The following is a 19,335-nucleotide window of genomic DNA, read 5'->3' as shown; positions in this document are numbered from 1 at the left end:
AAGGCCTGTACATCCCTGCTGACTTCATAATCCTAGACACTGGGAAGGATGAGGATGAATCCATCATCCTTGGAAGACCCTTCCTAGCCACAGTAATAGTTGTGATTGATGTGGATAGAGGAGAGTTAGTCCTTCAATTGAATGGGGACTACCTTATGTTTAAGGCTCAGGGATCTTCTTCTGTAACCATGGAGAGGAAGCATAAAAAGCTTCTCTCAATACAGAGTAAAACAGAGCTCCCACACTCAACTTCTAAGTTTGGTGTTAGGAGACCATCATTAAGCTCTGAGTCTCTGTAAGGCTCTCTAAGAGCTCACTGTCAAGCTATTGACATTAAAGAAGCGCTTGTTGGGAGGCAACCTAATGTTATTTAATTATATTTATTTATATTCCATTGTCATTTTATATTTTCTTTAGGTTGATGATCATGTGAAGTCATAAAAACAGCTACAGAATTAAAGCAAAATCAAAAACAGCATCAAAAACAGCACAACCTGGAGGACAGGCTTACTGGCGTTTAAATGCCAGTAAGGATAGCAGAATGGGCGTTTAACGCCCAGTCTGGCAGCATTCTGGGCGTTAAACGCCAGAATGGGCAGCACTTTGGGCGTTTAACGCCAAAAAAAGGTGTCTGGTGTCTGGCTGGCGTTAAATGCCAGAAATGGGAGACAGACTGGCATTTAACGCCAGAAAAGGGTGCCTGGCTGGCATTAAATGCCAGAAAGGGGCATCAGCCTGGCGTTTAACGCCAGAAAAGGTAGCAGAGCTGGCGTTTAATGCCAGAATTGGCACACAGAGGGCGTTTGAACACCAGAATGGTGCAGGGAGCAGAATACCTTGATACCTCAGGATCTGCGAACCCACAGGATCCACACCTACCCCTAATTCACTCTCTCTCCTCTTCACACCTCTCCATAACACTCTTCCCCAAATACCCTTGACCAATTCCATCAATACCTCTTCCCCAAATACCATTCACCTATCAAATCCTACCCTCGTCCCCACAACCTCTTCACCACTCACATCCATCCATCATAAAACCCCACTTACCCCACCATTCAAATTCAAACTACTTCCCCTCCAAACCCACCCATTCTTACACGAATTCCCCCTCTCTCTTACCCTATAAATACCCCTCATCACCACCTTCAATTTCACACATCACAAACACTTCTTTCCCCCCTTGGCCGAACCACTCACCCCCTCCATCTCCTCCATTTCTTCTTCTTCTCCTCCTTTTTTTCAAGTTTTGCTCGAGGACGAGCAAATATTTTAAGTTTTGTGTGGGAAAAAGCTCTGCTCTTTGTTTTTTCATAACCACTAATGGCACCTAAGACTGGAGAAACCTCTAGAAAGAAGAAAGGGAAGGCAATTGCTTCCACCTCCGAGTCATGGGAGATGGAGAGATTCATCTCAAAGATCCATCAAGACCACTTCTATAAAGTAGTGGCCAAGAAAAAGGTGATCCCCAAGGTCCCCTTCATGCTCAAAAAGAGTGAATATCCGAAGATCCGACGTGAGATTCAAAGAAGAAGTTGGAAAGCTCTCACCAACCCCGTCCAATAAGTCGGAATCTTAATGGTTCAAGAGTTCTATGCTAATGCATGGATCACTAAGAACCATGATCAAAGTATGAACCCGAACCTAAAGAATTGGCTCACAATGGATCGGGGGAATTACTTGGATTTCAGTCCAAAAAATGTGAGGTTGGCATTTAACTTGCCAATGATGCAAGGAGATCCTCACCCTTTCACCAGAAGGGTCAACTTTGTTCAAAGGTTGGACCAAGTCCTCATAGACATCTGTGTGGAAGGAGCTCAATGGAAGAGAGACTCAAGAGGCAAGCCGGTTCAATTAAGAAGGCTTGACCGTGGCTAGGGGATGGTTGGAGTTCATCCAATGCTCTATCATTCCTACTAGCAACCGGTCTGAAGTGACAATAGACCGGGCTATCATGATCCATAGTATCATGAATGGAGAGGAAGTAGAAGTTCATGAGATCATACCTCTAGAACTCTACAAAGTGGTAGACAAGCCCTCTACTTTGGCAAGGTTAGCCTTCCCTTATCTCATCTGTAACCTATGCAATTCAGCTGGAATTGTCATAGAAGAAGACATCCTCATTGAAGGAGAGAAGCCCATCACTAAGAAGAGGATGGAGCAAACAAGAGAGCCCACTCATGGACCTCAACAAGAGCATGAGGAAATTCCTCATCAAGAAATCCCTGAGATGCCTCAAGGGATGCACTTTCCTCCACACAACTATTGAGAGCAACTCAACACCTCTTTAGGAGATTTGAGTTCTAACATGGGGCAATTAAGGATGGAGCACCAAGAGCACTCCATTATCCTCCATGAAATCAGAGAGGACCAAAGAGCCATGAGGGAGGAGCAACAAAGGCAAGGAAGAGATATTGAGGAGCTAAAGCACTCCATAAGATCTTCAAGAGGAAGAACTAGCCACCATCACTAAGGTGGACTTGTTCTTTAATTTCTTTGTTCTAATTTTTCTGTTTTTCGAATTCTATGCTTTCTGTTTTGTCTATGTTTGTGTCTTTATTACATGATCATTAGTGTTTAATGTCTATGTCTTAAAGCTATGAACGTCCTATGAATCCTTCACTTTTCTTAAATGAAAAATATTTTTATTTGCAAAAGAACAAGAAGTACATGAATTTCGAAACTTATCTTGAAATTAGCTTAATTATTTTGATGTGGTGGCAATACTTTTTGTTCTCTGAATGAATGCTTGAACAGTGCATATTTTTTATGGTGATGTTTATGAATGTTAAAATTGTTGGCTCTTGAAAGAATAATGAAAAAGGAGAAATATTATTGATAATCTAAAAAATCATAAAATTGATTCTTGAAGCAAGAAAAAGCAGTGAAAAACAAAAGTTTGTGAAAAAAAAGAAGGAAAAGAATGGCGAAAAATAAAAAAAATGTGCGAAAAAAATAAAGAAAAAGAAAGAAAAAGCAAGCAGAAAAAGTCAGTAACCCTTGAAACCAAAAGGCAAGGGTAAAAAGGATCCAAGGCTTTGAGCATTAATGGATAGGAGGGCCCAAAGGAATAAAATCCTGGCCTAAGCGGCTAAACCAAGCTGTCCCTAACCATGTGCTTGTGGCGTGAAGGTGTCAAGTGAAAAGCTTGAGACTGAGCGGTTAAAGTTATTGTCCAAAGCAAAGAGTGTGGTTAAGAGCTCTAGGCACCTCTAACTGGGGACTCTAGCAAAGTTGAGTCATAATCTGAAAAGGTTCACCCAGTTATGTGTATGTGGTATTTATGTATCCGGTGGTAATACTGGAAAACAAAATGCTTAGGGTCACGGCCAAGACTCATAAAGTAGCTGTGTTCAAGAATCAACATACTGAACTACAAGAATCAATAACACTATCTGAATTCTGAGTTCCTATGGATGCTAATCATTCTGAACTTCAAAGGATAAAGTGAGATGCCAAAACTGTTCAGAAGCAAAAAGGCTACAAGTCCCGCTCATCTAATTAAAACTAATCTTCATTGATATTTTTGAGATTTATTATATTTTCTCTTCTTTTTATCCTATTTTGTTTTTAGTTGCTTGGGGACAAGCAACAATTTAAGTTTAGTGTTGTGATGAGTGGATAATTTATACCCTTTTTGGCATTATTTTTACATAATTTTTAGTATGTTTTAGTTACTTTTTATTATATTTTTAGTAGTTTTTATGCAAAAATCACATTTCTGGACTTTACTATGAGTTTGTGTATTTTTCTATAATTTCAGGTATTTTCTGGCTGAAATTGAGGGACCTGAGCAAAAATCTTATTCAGAGGCTGAAAAAGGACTGCAGATGCTGTTGGATTCTGACCCTCCTGCACTCGAAATGGATTTTCTGGAGCTACAGAAGCCCAATTGGCGCACTTTTAATTGCGTTGGAAATTAGACATCTTGGGCTTTCTAGCAATATATAATAGTCCATACTTTTCCCGAGATTTTATGGCCCAAACTGGCGTCTTAACGCCCACTTGAGACCCTTTTTCTGGAGTAAAACGCCAGAACTGGCACTAGAACTGGAGTTAAACGCCCAAACTAGCACCCAAGCTGGCGTTTAACTCCAAGAGTGGTCTATGCACGTAAAAGCTTCAATGCTCAGCCCAAACACACACCAAGTGAGCCCCGGAAGTGGATTTCTGCACTATCTGCACTTAGTTACTTATTTTCTGTAATCCCTAGTAACTAGTTTAGTATAAATAGCATTTTTTACTATTTCATTCGCATACTGGGAGACTTTACCATCTTTGATCATTTTTAGATCTGAGACTTGGACTTGGAGGCTGGCCATTCGGCCATGCCTAGACCTCTTTTCACTTATGTATTTTCTACGGTAGAGTTTCTACACCCCATAGATTAAGGTGTGGAGCTCTACTGTTCTTCATGAATTAATGCAAGTACTATTGTTTTTATTTCAATTCATGCCTACTTCTTCTCCAAGATATACTCTCGTACTTAATTCAGTTAAGTCAGAATGAAAGGGTGACCCGTGACAATCACCCAAGCTTCGTTACTCGCTTAGCTAAGATCCGCGTGCCTGACAACCACAAAGCGGTCTACATGATGTTCAACATAGTCATTGGACGACAGCCGGAGTATATACTCTTGGGTCTCTAATACATGGACCGAGTCCGTGAGATTAGGATCTTCGTGGTATAGGCTAGAACCATTGGTAGCCATTCCTGAGACCCGGAAAGTCTAAACCTTGTATGTGGTATTCCGAGTAGGATCTGGGAAAGGATGACTGTGACGAGCTTCAAACTTGCGAATGTTGGGCTCAGTGACAGTGTGCAAAAGGACAAGGGTTCTATTCCAATGCTAGCGAGAACCGACAGATGATTAGCCGTGCGGTAGCTGTACCTGGTATTTTTCATCCGAGACGAGAAATCTGACAGTTGATTAACCGTGCAGAGATCGTACCTGGTATTTTTCATCCAAGAGGATCATACAGCTTTCCATGGAAGGGAGTGCGCATGGTTGGAAGTAGACAATAGGAAAGCAGAGGTTCAGAAGCAACAAAGCATCTTCACACGCTTATCTGAAATTTCCACCAATGAATTACTTAAGTACCTTTATTTTATTTTATGTTTTATTTATCTTTTAATTATCAAAACCTCATAACCATATGAATCCACCTGACTAAGATTTATAAGATGACCATAGCTTGCTTCAAGCCGACATTCTCCGTGGGATCGACCCTTAATCACATAAGGTATTACTTGGACGACCCAGTGCACTTGCTGGTTAGTTATGCGGAATTGTGAAAAGTGTGAATCACAATTTCATGCACCAGTTGGCTAAGCAGAAGGTAGTTGCACAGATTTATGGGGATTGTAATGACGTATATAATGGCAGGTAGTATTACGGTGCTAAAGACAAGTCCTAAGCCTCCATTGCATGACTCTTGGCTTTTTCTCGTTAGAAAGATGGTAGATATCCCACCCTCTTGCAAACCAATATATAAAATCAATAATGGCAAAAAATGGAATGACTAATAAACCACATAACACATATAATACAAATATGTATACCTCAACATGAACAACCAACAAAATGTCTCATACCCAAAGGTCCTCAAAGTAGGAAACTGCCAAAAGATCCATGACTGTAGTAGTTACAATGGGCTAGCCAACCTGACGACGATTCTATTGGCAACCTGATGAGCGGATAATTTATACGCTTTTTGGCATTGTTTTTACATAGTTTTTAGTATGATTTAGTTAGTTTTTAGTATATTTTTATTAGTTTTTAAATAAAAATCATATTTCTGGACTTTACTATGAGTTTGTGTATTTTTCTGTGATTTCAGGTAATTTCTGGCTGAAATTGAGGGACTTGAGCAAAAATCTGATTCAGAGGCTGAAGAAGGACTGCAAATGCTGTTGGATTCTGACCTCTCTGCACTCGAAATGGATTTTCTGGAGCTACAGAAACCCAATTGGCGCGCTCTCAATTGTGTTGGAAAGTAGACATCCAGGGATTTTCAAAAATATATAATAGTCTATACTTTGCCCGAGTTTTGACGACGCAAACTGGCGTTCAAACGCCAACTTCCTGTCCTATTCTGGAGTTAAACGCCAGAAACAGGATGGAAATCAGAGTTAAACGCCAGAAATAAGCTACAACCTGGCGTTTAACTCCAAAAAGAGTCTCTACACATGAAAGCTCAATGCTCAGCCCAAGCACACACCAAGTGAGCCCGGAAGTGGATTTCTACATCATTTACTTATCTTATATAACCCTAGCTACTAGTTTAGTATAAAAACTACTTTTAGTGATTTATTATATATCTTTGGTTAGTCTTTGAATAATTTTATGTTCAGAGATCACGTTTCGGGGGCTGGCCATTAGGCCATGCCTGGACCTTCATCACTTATGTATTTTCAACGGTAGAGTTTCTACACACCATAGATTAAGGTGTGGAGCTTTGTTGTTCCTCATGAATTAATGCAAAGTACTATTGTTTTCTTATTCAATTCAAGCTTATTCCTATTCTAAGATATTCGCTTGCACTTCAACCGTGATGAATATGATGATCTGTGACACTCATCACTATTCTCAACCTATGAACGCGTGCCTGACAACCACTTCCGTTCTATCTTAGATCGAGCGTTTATCTCTTAGCCTCCATTCCGAAAGATCGGAGTCTTCGTGGTATAAGCTAGAATTATTGGCGGCCATTCTTGAGATCCTGAAAGTCTAAACCTTGTTTGTGGTATTCCGAGTAAGGTCTGGGAAGGGATGACTGTGACGAGCTTCAAACTCGCGAGTGTTGGGCGTAGTGACAGACGCAAAAGGATCACTGGATTCTATTCCAACATGATCGAGAACCGACAGATGATTAGTCGTGCGATGACAACGCATTTGGACCATTTTCACTGAGAGGACGGGAAGTAGCCATTGACAACGGTGATGCCCAACATACAGCTTACCATGGGAAGGAGTATGAATGATTGGATGAAGACAATAGGAAAGCAGAAGTTCAGGAGGAACAAAGCATCTTCATACGCTTATCTGAAATTCTCACCAATGAATTACATAAGTATTTCTATCTTATTTTATATTTTAATTATCAAATCTCCATAACCATTTGAATCTGCCTTATTGAGATTTACAAGATGACCATAGCTTGCTTCAAGCCGACAATCTCCGTGGGATCGACCCTTACTCACGTAAGGTTTATTACTTGGACGACCCAGTGCACTTGCTAGTTAGTTGTGCGAAGTTGTGAAAAAGAATTGAGATTATGAACGTGCGTATTAAGTTTTTGGCGCCGTTACCAGGGAATGAACAATCACGATTTCGTGCACCAAGTTTTTGGCGTCGTTGACGGGAATTGTTCGAGATTGGACAACTGACGGTTCATCTTGTTGCTCAGATTAGGTAATTTTATTTTATTTTTAATTTTTGAAAAATACAAAAAAAATTTTAAAATCATAAAACCAAAAATAATTTTGTGTTTCTTGTTTGAGTCTAGTGTCAATTTTTAAGTTTGGTGTCAATTGTATTTTTTTTAATTTTCATTAAAATTTTCGAAAACTCATGCATTATGTTCTTCATGATCTTCAAAGTTGTTCTTGATGATCTTCTTTGTTTGATCTTTGCATTTTTATGTTTTGTGTCTTTTCTTGTTTTTCATATGCATTTTCAATTTGTTAGTGTCGAAACATTGAAAATTTCTAAGTTTGGTGTCTTGCATGTGTGTCTTTTCTTAAAAATTTTCAAAAATAAGTTATTGGTGTTCATCTTGACATTCAAAGTGTTCTTGCATGCATCATGTGTTTTGATCTTAAATTCTCATATTTTGCATCATTTTTATATTTTTCTCTTTCTTCATTAAAAATTCAAAAATAAAAAAATATATCTTTTCTTATTTCACTCATAAAATTTCGAATATTTGAGTTGATATTTTCAAAAAATTTTCAAAATTTAGTTGTTTCTTATGAGTCAAGTCAAATTTTCAATTTAAAAATCCTATCTTTTCAAAACTTTTTCAAAAATCAAATCTTTTTCATTCTCCTTTCATATTTTCGAAAATTTTTAAAATTGATTTTCAAAATCTTTTTCTTAATTTTATTCCATATTTTCAAAAACTTTACTAACATTTAATATTTTGATTCAAAAATCTCAAGTTGTTACTTGCCTATCAAGAAAGTTCAATCTTTAAATTTTAAAATCATATCTTTTAGTTTCTTGTTAGTCAAGTAATCAACTTTAATTTTCAAAATCAAATCTTTGTAATTCCCTTTTCATATCTTTTTTTTTCAAAATGATTTTCAATCATATCTTTTTCTATTCTAATCATATCTTTTTCAAAATCTTTTCTAACTTCTTATCTTTTCAAAATTGATTTTCAAATATTTTTCAATTAACTACTTGATTTTTTGTATGTTTTACTATTTCTTATCTTTTTCAAAACCACCTAACTACTTTTCTCTCTCTTATTTTCGAAAATCACTAACCTCTTTTTCAAAAATTTCTTTTCATTAACTAATTGTTTTAAATTTCAATTTAATTTTATTTTCCTTCTTAATTTTCGAATTCTAATTAATATTTAAAATAAAAACAAAAATATTTTTTCTTTTTAATTATTTTCGAATTCTTCCCCCTCTCATATCTTTCTATTTATTTATTTATCTACTAACACCCCCCTCCACTCAAAAATTCGAACCCACTCTTCTTCTCTGTGTTCGAATTTTTCTCTTCTCCTTCTTCTATTCTTCTCTTCTTATACTTACATAAGGAATCTCTATACTGTGACATAGAGGATTCCATATTTTCTTTTCTATTCTCTTAATTTTTATATGAGCAGGAACAGGGACAAAGACATTCTTATTGAAGCTGATCCTGAACCTGAAAGGACTCTAAAGAGGAAGCTAAGGGAAGCTAAAGCACAACACTCTGGAGAGAACCTGACAGAAATTTTCGAAAAAAAGGAGACATGGCCGAACCTAATAACAATGGTGGAGATGCAAGGAAGATGCTTGGTGACTTTATTGCACCCTCTTCTAACTTCTATGGAAGAAGCATCTCAATTCCTGCAATTGGAGCAAACAACTTTGAGCTTAAGCCTCAATTAATTTCTCTAATGCAGCAGAATTGCAAGTTTCATGGACTTCCAATGGAAGATCCTCATCAGTTTTTAGCTGAATTCTTGCAAATCTGTGATACTGTCAAGACCAATAGAGTTGATCCCGAGGTCTACATGCTTATGCTTTTCCCTTTTGCTGTAAGAGACAAAGTTAGAACATGGTTAAATTCACAACCTAAGGAAAGCTTGAACTCTTGGGATAAGCTGGTCAGTGCTTTCCTGGCCAAATTCTTTCCACCTCAAAAGATGAGCAAGCTTAGAGTGGAAATCCAAACTTTCAGACAGAAGGAAGGTGAGTCCCTCTATGAAGCTTGGGAAAGATATAAGCAACTGATCAAAAGGTGTCCTACTGACATGCTTCCAGAATGGAGCATCATAAGTATATTCTATGATGGTTTGTCTGAGTTGTCAAAAATGTTATTGGACCATTCTGCAGGAGGATCTCTTCATCTGAAAACCCCTGCAGAAGCTCAGAAACTCATTGAAATGGTTGCAAATAACTAGTTCATGTATACCTCTGAGAGGAATCCTGTGAACAATGGGACGCCTCAGAAAAAGGGAGTTCTTGAAATTGATACTCTGAATTCCATATTGGCTCAGAACAAAATATTGACTCAGCAAGTCAATATGATTTCTCATAGTCTGAATGGATTGCAAGCTGCATCCAACAGTACTAAGGAAGCATCTTTTGAAGAAAAAGCTTATGATCCTGAGAACCCTGCAATGGCAGAGGTGAATTATATGGGAGAACCCTATGGAAACACCTATAATTCTTCATGGAGAAATCATCAAAATTTCTCATGGAAGGATCCACAAAAGCCTCAACAAGGCTTCAATAATAATGGTGGAAGAAACAGGTTTAGCAATAGTAAGCCTTTTCTATCATCTTCCCAGCAACAGACAGAGAATTCTGAACAGAGCCATTCTGGCCTGGCAACCATAGTCTCTGATCTATCCTAGACCACACTAAGTTTCATGAATGAAATAAGGTCCTCCATTAGAAATTTGGAGGCACAGGTGGGTCAGCTGAGTAAGAAGTTTACTGAAACTCCTCCCAGTACTCTCCCAAGCAATACAGAAGAAAACCCCAAGAGAAAGTGCAAGGCCATAACCATGACCAACATGGCCGAACCTGGAGAAAGTCAGGAGGACATGAGTCCCAGTGAGAAAAGCCTCATGGGATATCCTCTGGACAGAAAGGAGTTTCCCTTTGAGGAACCAGAGGAATCTAAGGCTCATACAGAGACCATAGAGATTCCATTGAACTTTCTTCTGCCATTCATGAGCTCTGATGAATATTCTTCCTCTGAAGAGGATGAAGACATCACTGAAGAGCAAGTTGCTAAGTATCTAGGAGCAATCATGAAGCTGAATGCCAAGTTATTTGGTAATGAGACTTGGGAGGATGAACCCCCCTTGTTCACCAATGAACTGAGTGCATTAATGAGGCAGACATTACGTCAGAAGAAATCGGATCCCAGAAAATTCTTCATACCTTGTACCATAGGCACCATGACCTTTGAGAAGGCTCTGTGTGACCTGGGGTCAGGGATAAACCTCATGCCACTCTCTGTAATGGAGAAACTGGGAATCTTTGAGGTAAAAGCTGCAAAAATCTCACTAGAGATGGCAGACAAATCAATGAAACAGGCTTATGGACTAGTAGAGAACGTGCTAGTAAAGGTTGAAGGCCTTTACATCCCTGCTGATTTCATAATCCTAGACACTGGGAAGGATGAGGATGAATCCATCATCCTTGGCAAACTCTTCCTGGCCACAGCAAAAGCTGTAATTGATGTTGACAGAGGAGAGTTGGTCCTTCAGTTGAATGAGGACTACCTTATATTCAAGACTCAAGGTTCTCCTTCTGTAACCATGGAGAGGAAGCATGAAAAGATTCTCTCAATATAAAGTCCAACAAAACCCCCACATTCAAACTCTAAGTTTGGTGTTGAGAGACCCCAACCTTGCTCTGATTATCTGTGAGGCTCCATGAAAGCTCACTGTCAAGCTATTGACATTAAAGAAGCGCTTGTTGGGAGGCAACCCAATGTTATTTAATTATATCTATTTATTTTCCACTGCTATTTTATGTTTTCTTTAGGTTGATGATCATGTGAAGTCACAAAAACAACTGAAAAATCAAAAACAGAATGAAAAACAGCATCAAAAGCAGCACACCCTGGAGGAAGAGCTTACTAGCGTTTAAACGCCAGTAAGAAGCATCAGACTGGCGTTTAACGCCAAAAAGAAGCATCAAGCTAGCGTTAAATGCCAGAGACAAGATACAGTCTGGCGTTTAACGCCAGAAACAAGCACCAACTTGGCGTTAAACGCCAATAAAGGGAGAAAAGCTGGCGTTTAACGCCAGAAACAAGCAGCAGTCTGGCATTAAATGCCAGGATTGCACTCTAAGGGCATTTACACACCTAAATGAAACAGGGATGATAAGTCCTTGACCCTTCAGGATCTGTGGATCCCACAGGATCCCACCAACCTCAACTCACTCTCTCTTCTTCACACCTTTTCATAACACTCTTCCCCAAATACCCTTCCCCAATCACCTCTATATCTATTCCCAAATACCCTTCACCAATCACCTCATTCACTTTTCCCCAAAACACCACCTACCTTCAAATTCAAAACTCTTTTTCTCTCCCAAACCCAACCCTAAATACACACTACTACCCACCTTGGCCGAACCCACACACACCTCCATCTCCTCTATTTCTTCTTCTCCTCCTTTCTTTCTTCTTTTGCTCGAGAACGAGCAAATATTTTAAGTTTGGTGTGGAAAAAGCACTTTTTTTTTGTTTTTCCATAACCATTAATGGTACCTAAGGCTGGAGAAACCTCTAGAAAGAGGAAAGGGAAGGCAATTACTTCCACCTCCGAGTCATGGGAGATGGAGAGATTCATCTCATCTGTCAACTCTGCAATTCGACTGGGATTCTCATAGAGGGAGACATCCTCATTGAAGAGGACAAGCCCATCACTAAGAAAAGGATGGAGCAAACTAGAGAGCCCACTCATGGACCTCAACAAAAGCATGAGGAAATTCCTCATCATGAAATCTCTGAGATGCCTCAAGGGATGCACTTTCCTCCACAAAACTATTGAAAGCAAATCAACACCTCCTTAGGAGAATTGAGTTCCAACATGGGACAACTAAGGATGGAGCACCAAGAGCACTCCATCATTCTCCATGAAATTAGAGAAGATCAAAGAGCTATGAGGAAGGAGCAACAAAGGCAAGGAAGAGACATTGAGGAGCTAAAACACTCTATAAGACCTTCAAGAGGAAGAACTAGCCGCCATCACTAAGGTGGACCCGTTCTTTAATTTCCTTGTTCTTTACTTTTCTGTTTTTTTTTTTCATTTACTATGCTTTATGTTTATTTATGTTTGTGTCTTTATTACATGATCATTAGTGTTTAAGTGTCTATGTCTTAAACTTATGAATGTCCTATGAATCCATCACCTCTCTTAAATGAAAAATGTTCTAAAAACAAAAGAACAAGAAGTACATGATTTCGAATTCATTCTTGAAATTAGTTTAATTATTTTGATGTGGTGACAATACTTTTTGTTTTCTGAATGAATGCTTGAACAATACATATGTCTTTTGAATTTGTTGTTTATGAATGTTAAAATTGTTGGCTCTTGAAAGAATGATGAAAAAGGAGAAATGTTATTGATAATCTGAAAAGTCATAAAATTGATTCTTGAAGCAAGAAAAAGCAGTGAATATAAAGCTTGCGAAAAAAATGGCAAAAAAAAAAGAGGAGAAAAAGAAAAAGCAAGCAGAAAAAGCCAAAAGCTCTTTAAACCAAAAGGTAAGAGCAAAAAGCCAATAACCCTTTAAACCAAAAGGCAAGGATAAAAAGGATCCAAGACTTTGAGCATCAGTGGATAGAAGGGCCCAAAGGAATAAAATCCTGGCCTAAGCGGCTAAACCAAGCTGTCCCTAACCATGTGCTTGTGGCGTAAATGTGTCAAGTGAAAAGCTTGAGACTGAGCGGTTAAAGTCGAGGTCCAAAGCAAAAAAAGAGTGTGCTTAAGAACCCTGGACACCTCTAATTGGGGACTCTAGCAAAGCTGAGTCACAATCTGAAAAGGTTCACCCAGTTATGTGTCTATGGCATTTATGTATCCGGTGGTAATACTGGAAAACAAAGTGCTTAGGGCCACGGCCAAGACTCATAAAGTAGCTGTGTTCAATAATCAACATACTGAACTAGGAGAATCAATAACACTATCCAAATTCTGAGTTCCTATAGATGCCAATCATTCTGAACTTCAAAGGATAGAGTGAGATGCCAAAACTGTTCAGAGGCAAAAAGCTACTAGTCCCGCTCATCTAATTGGAACTAAGTTTCATTGATATTTTAGAATTTATAGTATATTCTCTTCTTTTTATCCTATTTGATTTTCAATTGCTTGGGGACAAGCAACAATTTAAGTTTGGTGTTGTGATGAGCGGATAATTTATACGCTTTTTGGCATTGTTTTTACATAGTTTTTAGTATGATTTAGTTAGTTTTTAGTATATTTTTATTAGTTTTTAAATAAAAATAACATTTTTGGACTTTACTATGAGTTTGTGTGTTTTTTTGTGATTTCAGGTAATTTCTGGCTGAAATTGAGGGACTTGAGCAAAAATCTGATTCAAAGGCTGAAGAAGGACTGCAGATGCTGTTGGATTTTGACCTCCCTGCACTTGAAATGGATTTTTTGGAGCTACAGAAACCCAATTGCTGCGCTCTCAATTGCGTTGGAAAGTAGACATCTAGGGATTTCCAGAAATATATAATAGTCCATACTTTGCCCAAGTTTTGACGACGCAAACTGGCGTTCAAACGCCAACTTCCTGCCCTATTCTGGAGTTAAACGCCAGAAACAGGCTACAACTTGGCGTTTAACTCCAAAAAGAGTCTCTACACATGAAAGCTCAATGCTCAGCCCAAGCACACACCAAGTGGGCCCGTAAGTGGATTTCTACATCATTTACTTTTCTTATGTAACCCTAGCTACTAGTTTAGTATAAAAACTACTTTTAGTGATTTATTATATATCTCTAGTTAGTCTTTGAATAATTTTATGTTCAGAGATCACGTTTAGGGGGCTGGCCATTCGGCCATGCCTGGATCTTCATCACTTATGTATTTTCAATGGTAGAGTTTCTACACACCATTGATTAAGGTGTGGAGCTCTGCTGTTCCTCATGAATTAATGCAAAATACTATTGTTTTCTTATTCAATTCAAGCTTATTCCTATTCTAAGATGTTCGCTTGCACTTCAACCGTGATGAATATGATGATCCGTGACACTCATCACTATTCTCAACCTATGAACGCGTGTCTAACAACCACTTCCGTTCTACCTTAGATCGAGCATTCATCTCTTAGCCTCCATTCCGAAAGATCGGAGTCTTTGTGGTATAAGTTAGAATTATTGGCGGCCATTCCTGAGTTTTGGAAAGTCTAAACCTTGTCTATGGTATTCCGAGTAGGATCTGGGAAGGGATGACTGTGAAGAGCTTCAAACTCGCGAGTGTTGGGCGTAGTGACAGACGCAAAAGGATCACTGGATCCTATTCCAACATGATCGAGAACTGACAGGTGATTAGCCGTGCGGTGACAGCGCATTTGGACCATTTTCACTGAGAGGACGGGAAGTAGCCATTGACAACGGTGATGCCCAACATACAGCTTGCCATGGGAAGGAGTATGAATGATTGGATGAAGACAATAGGAAAGCAGAAGTTCAGGAGGAACAAAGCATCTTCATATGCTTATCTGAAATTCTCACCAATGAATTACATAAGTATTTCTATCTTATTTTATATTTTAATTATCAAATCTCCATAACCATTTGAATCTACCTGACTGAGATTTACAAGATGTCCATAGCTTGCTTCAAGCCAAACATCTCCGTGGGATCGACCCTTACTCACGTAAGGTTTATTACTTGGACGACCCAGTGCACTTGCTGGTTAGTTGTGCGAAGTTGTGAAAAAGAATTGAGATTATGAACGTGCGTATTAAGTTTTTGGCGCCGTTACCAGGGAATGAACAATCACGATTTCGTGCACCACAACCCAACACATGCATCAATATAACCATGCAAGAGCAGCAGACTCCCAAAGGTATCTACCCAAGTGGTCTAACCTAGCTACGTAAGGCAGCCATCGAATGTGAGGATGTGACCAAGACTTGTCACTAAATAGCTAAGTTGATAGCAGTATCATAATGTACGCCCAGGCATATCTCCTCACGGTCTCCTTATCTGCATCTGGAGGGAGCTCATTGAACGTCTCTTGGATCCAATTATATTTCACAGTATACATGCCAATGGAGTTCACAGGAGGTAGCACACCAAGCAGCTCCTCGAACCAAGTCCAAGCAAGTCTTCCACCCTCAATAAACTTGTCAAAGTCTGTCAGGCACCCCTCACATAGTCACCATCAATCGAAAGACCTAATTGGCATGCCACATCCTATAACGCAATGGGACATTTTCCGAATGGCATCTAAAACCAATGAGTCTCGAGATGCCATCTCTCAATAAAAGTGCTATTAAGTGGCTCATCTAGCTGCCAATGAGTTATAGCTCAAATGGCATAGTCTCCCCATACTCATCTAAGAGGTTGCGGGTTCGAGTCTCCCTATCTTTAGTAAAAAAAAAATAGCTCGTCTAACTTAAACTAATGGTTGTTGACGAGTCTAACAGGATGGTATAAGCCGGTAATCTCCAGGTATAAAATGATCTGATCGTCTAAAGGCATGTCATAATATTGTCTCCTAATGCCGGTAATACATTAGATCGACTATAGAATAGTAAAAAAATTGTTAAGAATTTATAACAAACTTTAAACAATCAACAAATTATTCAAATAAAAAAAATTAATAACAAATTTGTAACCCATTAAAAAAATTATATAATATCAATTCATAATCATATATTAACTAATTCTTATTATCAAATGCGATGAAAATATTATCCTAAAATATTAAAGTTCAATCATGTCATTATATGCAAAATCTAATTTTAGTGTCTCCACCACATATGCCACTCTAACCTTATTCACAAAAATCAAATTCCAACAATTCTAATTTAACTATGATCAACAATTCTAAATCATTATTATCACTAACATCTTTAATTTGAAAATTTTAATTAATAATTCCAAATCACTACTCTAACTAACATTTTTAATCTAATAATTCAAAGTCACTATGAATCGCTAACATTTCTAATATAATATGGACAAAAAAATTTCGTGTACACATCTTTATTGATATTACCAATAGCATGGACAACTCCATCTAGTCAGTAGAGACGATCTGTGTCGTCCTCCCTAACAACAGTTTTAAAGTTTGTTGCTTTTCTGCCCTCTAAATTCTCTCCCATGTATGTAAGTATAGAAGAATGATAGTAAATCGTATGAATTGAAATCAAACCTTAAATAGACAACGCAAAACTAAATAATGCATGCAATTTTGATTTAAAATTTCTAGTTTATTCATAAATCGAATTCCACTGCTCCAATTTGTGATATCTACTACTCTTAGTTACTCAAATTGACCTCATTGGATTTACTTTTAACTCTCATTTGTGTATGAATCGATTTTGACAGCACCGATTAACTAGGATACAAAACCCTACAACCCAAAATAAAATACTCTTTCTCATCCACTACTAAATCAAATTAGACCATTACAAATTACTTGTTTGTGTTAAATGAACATAAATTAAATTTCTCTCCACTGATTTACGTATAACTTTTTTAAAACAAATTTATCAGATATGATTTATATAAAAAAGAATAGAACACACATATATGCAAGATGGAATTAAAATATATATATAAATTTGAGTCTTTACTTTATTTATTTATGTAAATTATTCAAAAATTAAAAATAATATTTTTTTTCAAATTTTAAACAAATATGCCTTTAGCAAATTTCGTTTATTCAAATAAGTAATTCCATTAGTATGTACAAATTTCTCTTTCTAAATATTCATTATGGATGATTTAGGAACAAAATATTTTAAAATTGATTTGATTAAATTTAAAATGAATTGAATTGGAGATGATTTTTTTAGTTTTGAAATTAGTTATACAAATTAAATAGAAAATGTTTTGATTTACAAATTGATATAATGACTTAATTTGTAGTTTTATCTTTTATTTATCACACAATCTTTCCCACTATCAATAACTACTGCCCCCATCACCACTGATGTGGTCGGACTGCTGCCGCTAATAACTTAGCTTGATCACCACCATACCTCTTTCTTTCTCCAAACACTTCTTTTTCACAATAATATCTAAAGGGTTAAAATGATTTATTTTTATATTTTTAACACACTAAATCTTTTTTATTCTAACTAAATTCTCTAAAAAATAAGAAGATTTGAAATAAGTAGAATCTACAAATCAATTCAATTTCTATTTTTTATGCATTTCAAACAAAAAATCAGATTTGAAAACCAAATCAATTCTAATTGTCTTTCAAATACGTTCTAATCAAAATAAATTTCTTAAAAGTGCTACTACTAGGCTATTACGCTGGATACATTTTCAACCACTCTTTTATTTATTTTTTTTTGTTGGAGATATTTTATTATTGATCTTTTGTGGAAGAAAAAACTTGTATTTTATATATTTTATGATCACTCATTTTTATATTTTATTCTTTTTTCTCTTTCCTTAAATATTCGAGACAATAAATTAATGTGAAGGAAGAATCATATCTATTTTTTATTAATTTAATTTTGATGCACTGACATTGTAAAGTGTTTTATATAGCTATACAATCAAGGTAAAAAGTAGTTATTTCTACTAACGTTAAATTACTTAATTAAATACATGTGTAAAACTATTTTATATTGATAGTGCATTAAAATCAATTATTTCTTTATTAAAGATTATTTCTCCTTTATTGCCGAATGAACTGCATTTTATTTGAGTTGAGATGATATCATAACGGGTTTTTATTAAGGTAACAATGCAGGAGTATATAACTATACCAAAGATAGCTACAGATTACACTGCCGAAGATATTTCAGCTCTAATGGGTACCAATTTTGAGTCCAGTTTCTATTTATGCCAACTTGCACACCCACTTCTAAAAGCACCTGGATATGGTAGCATAGTATTCATCTCCTCAATTGCGAGTTTCAAATCTATTCCGGCTTTGTCTATTTATTCAGCCTCCAAAGCTAATTAGTTTTCGGTTTTCCTTTGTTTCTTTATTATTGTTTCCTCCAAAAATAACATACTCAACTCTTACGACCTGGCCCAAACCCTCCACGGGTCGGTCCGACCCGAGCGCCACCCGACCCGGACGGTCGAGGGTGAGGCGCCCCGCAACCGACCCGGACACGCGTCCCAGACAGCTCACTTACAGCTGTGGGAGAACGTCTCGGAAAAAGTAGGCCTGTCCTTGTAGGGCCCACCTCTGAAACAGTATATAAGGGGAAGGTTTTACCCTTCCCCCACGGTACGTCACACATCACTCTCCCCCCTTTTTCGCCTGCACATTACTGACTAGAGCGTCGGAGTGTCTTTGCAGGTGACACCCCCCTCTCTACAAGACGTGCTCGGGACCCCGCCTACACCAGACCGGCAGTTCACGACGAGGCGAGACCCCATTACCAACCAGTATACCAACCCGATCCGTCCGGTACCCGACCAACCGAACACTGGCGCCGTCTGTGGGGATCGTCCATGGACTTCGTACTGGTCCAAGGTGAGACAGCCCGCGAGGCCGAGCCCGTAGGGGACCCCGCCGCGACTGCTCCCTGGCAGCGCACAGGATCCCCTCGGAGACGCACAACACAACCTCCCGAGAGACGCCCCTTCGGGGGAACTAGCGACAACCACGCCAGAATAATACAAGAGCTACGCCACAGAATGCAAGACTTGGAACGTCGGCTGGCGGAAAGAGAACACGATCAGCACACCCCAGAACAAAGCCACTCCCGCTCCCGCTCAAGGAGCCACTCCAGACGCATGCCCAGCCCCCGAGCTGAGTCCGAGAGCGTTGGGGAAAGGGGACGCGCGAGAAGACGCCACGACCCCGTCATTTATGCCAGGCATGAGAGGCGGCGTACTACAGATCGCGGAACCGAAGATGCCCGTGGGGAGAACGACGAAGGGAGAACGACGAGAACACGAGGACCCGTGATAATGGGAGCGACCCCA

At 38.2% G+C, this 19,335-nt stretch overlaps 1 non-coding gene across 1 annotated transcript; it reads right to left on the bottom strand.

Moving 5' to 3' along the window:
- Positions 1-9,374: 9,374 nt before the first annotated feature.
- Positions 9,375-9,482, bottom strand: LOC112745845 (small nucleolar RNA R71). Its single transcript, XR_003173753.1, has one exon. It is a non-coding gene; the product is annotated as a small nucleolar RNA R71 (small nucleolar RNA).
- Between the last annotated feature and the right edge of the window lie 9,853 nt (positions 9,483-19,335).

The sequence above is a fragment of the Arachis hypogaea genome, chromosome 14 (assembly GCF_003086295.3).
Source record: "Arachis hypogaea cultivar Tifrunner chromosome 14, arahy.Tifrunner.gnm2.J5K5, whole genome shotgun sequence".
NCBI lineage: Eukaryota > Viridiplantae > Streptophyta > Magnoliopsida > Fabales > Fabaceae > Arachis > Arachis hypogaea.
Note: the sequence above shows the minus strand (reverse complement) of the source record. Positions and strands in the feature narration are given on the sequence as shown.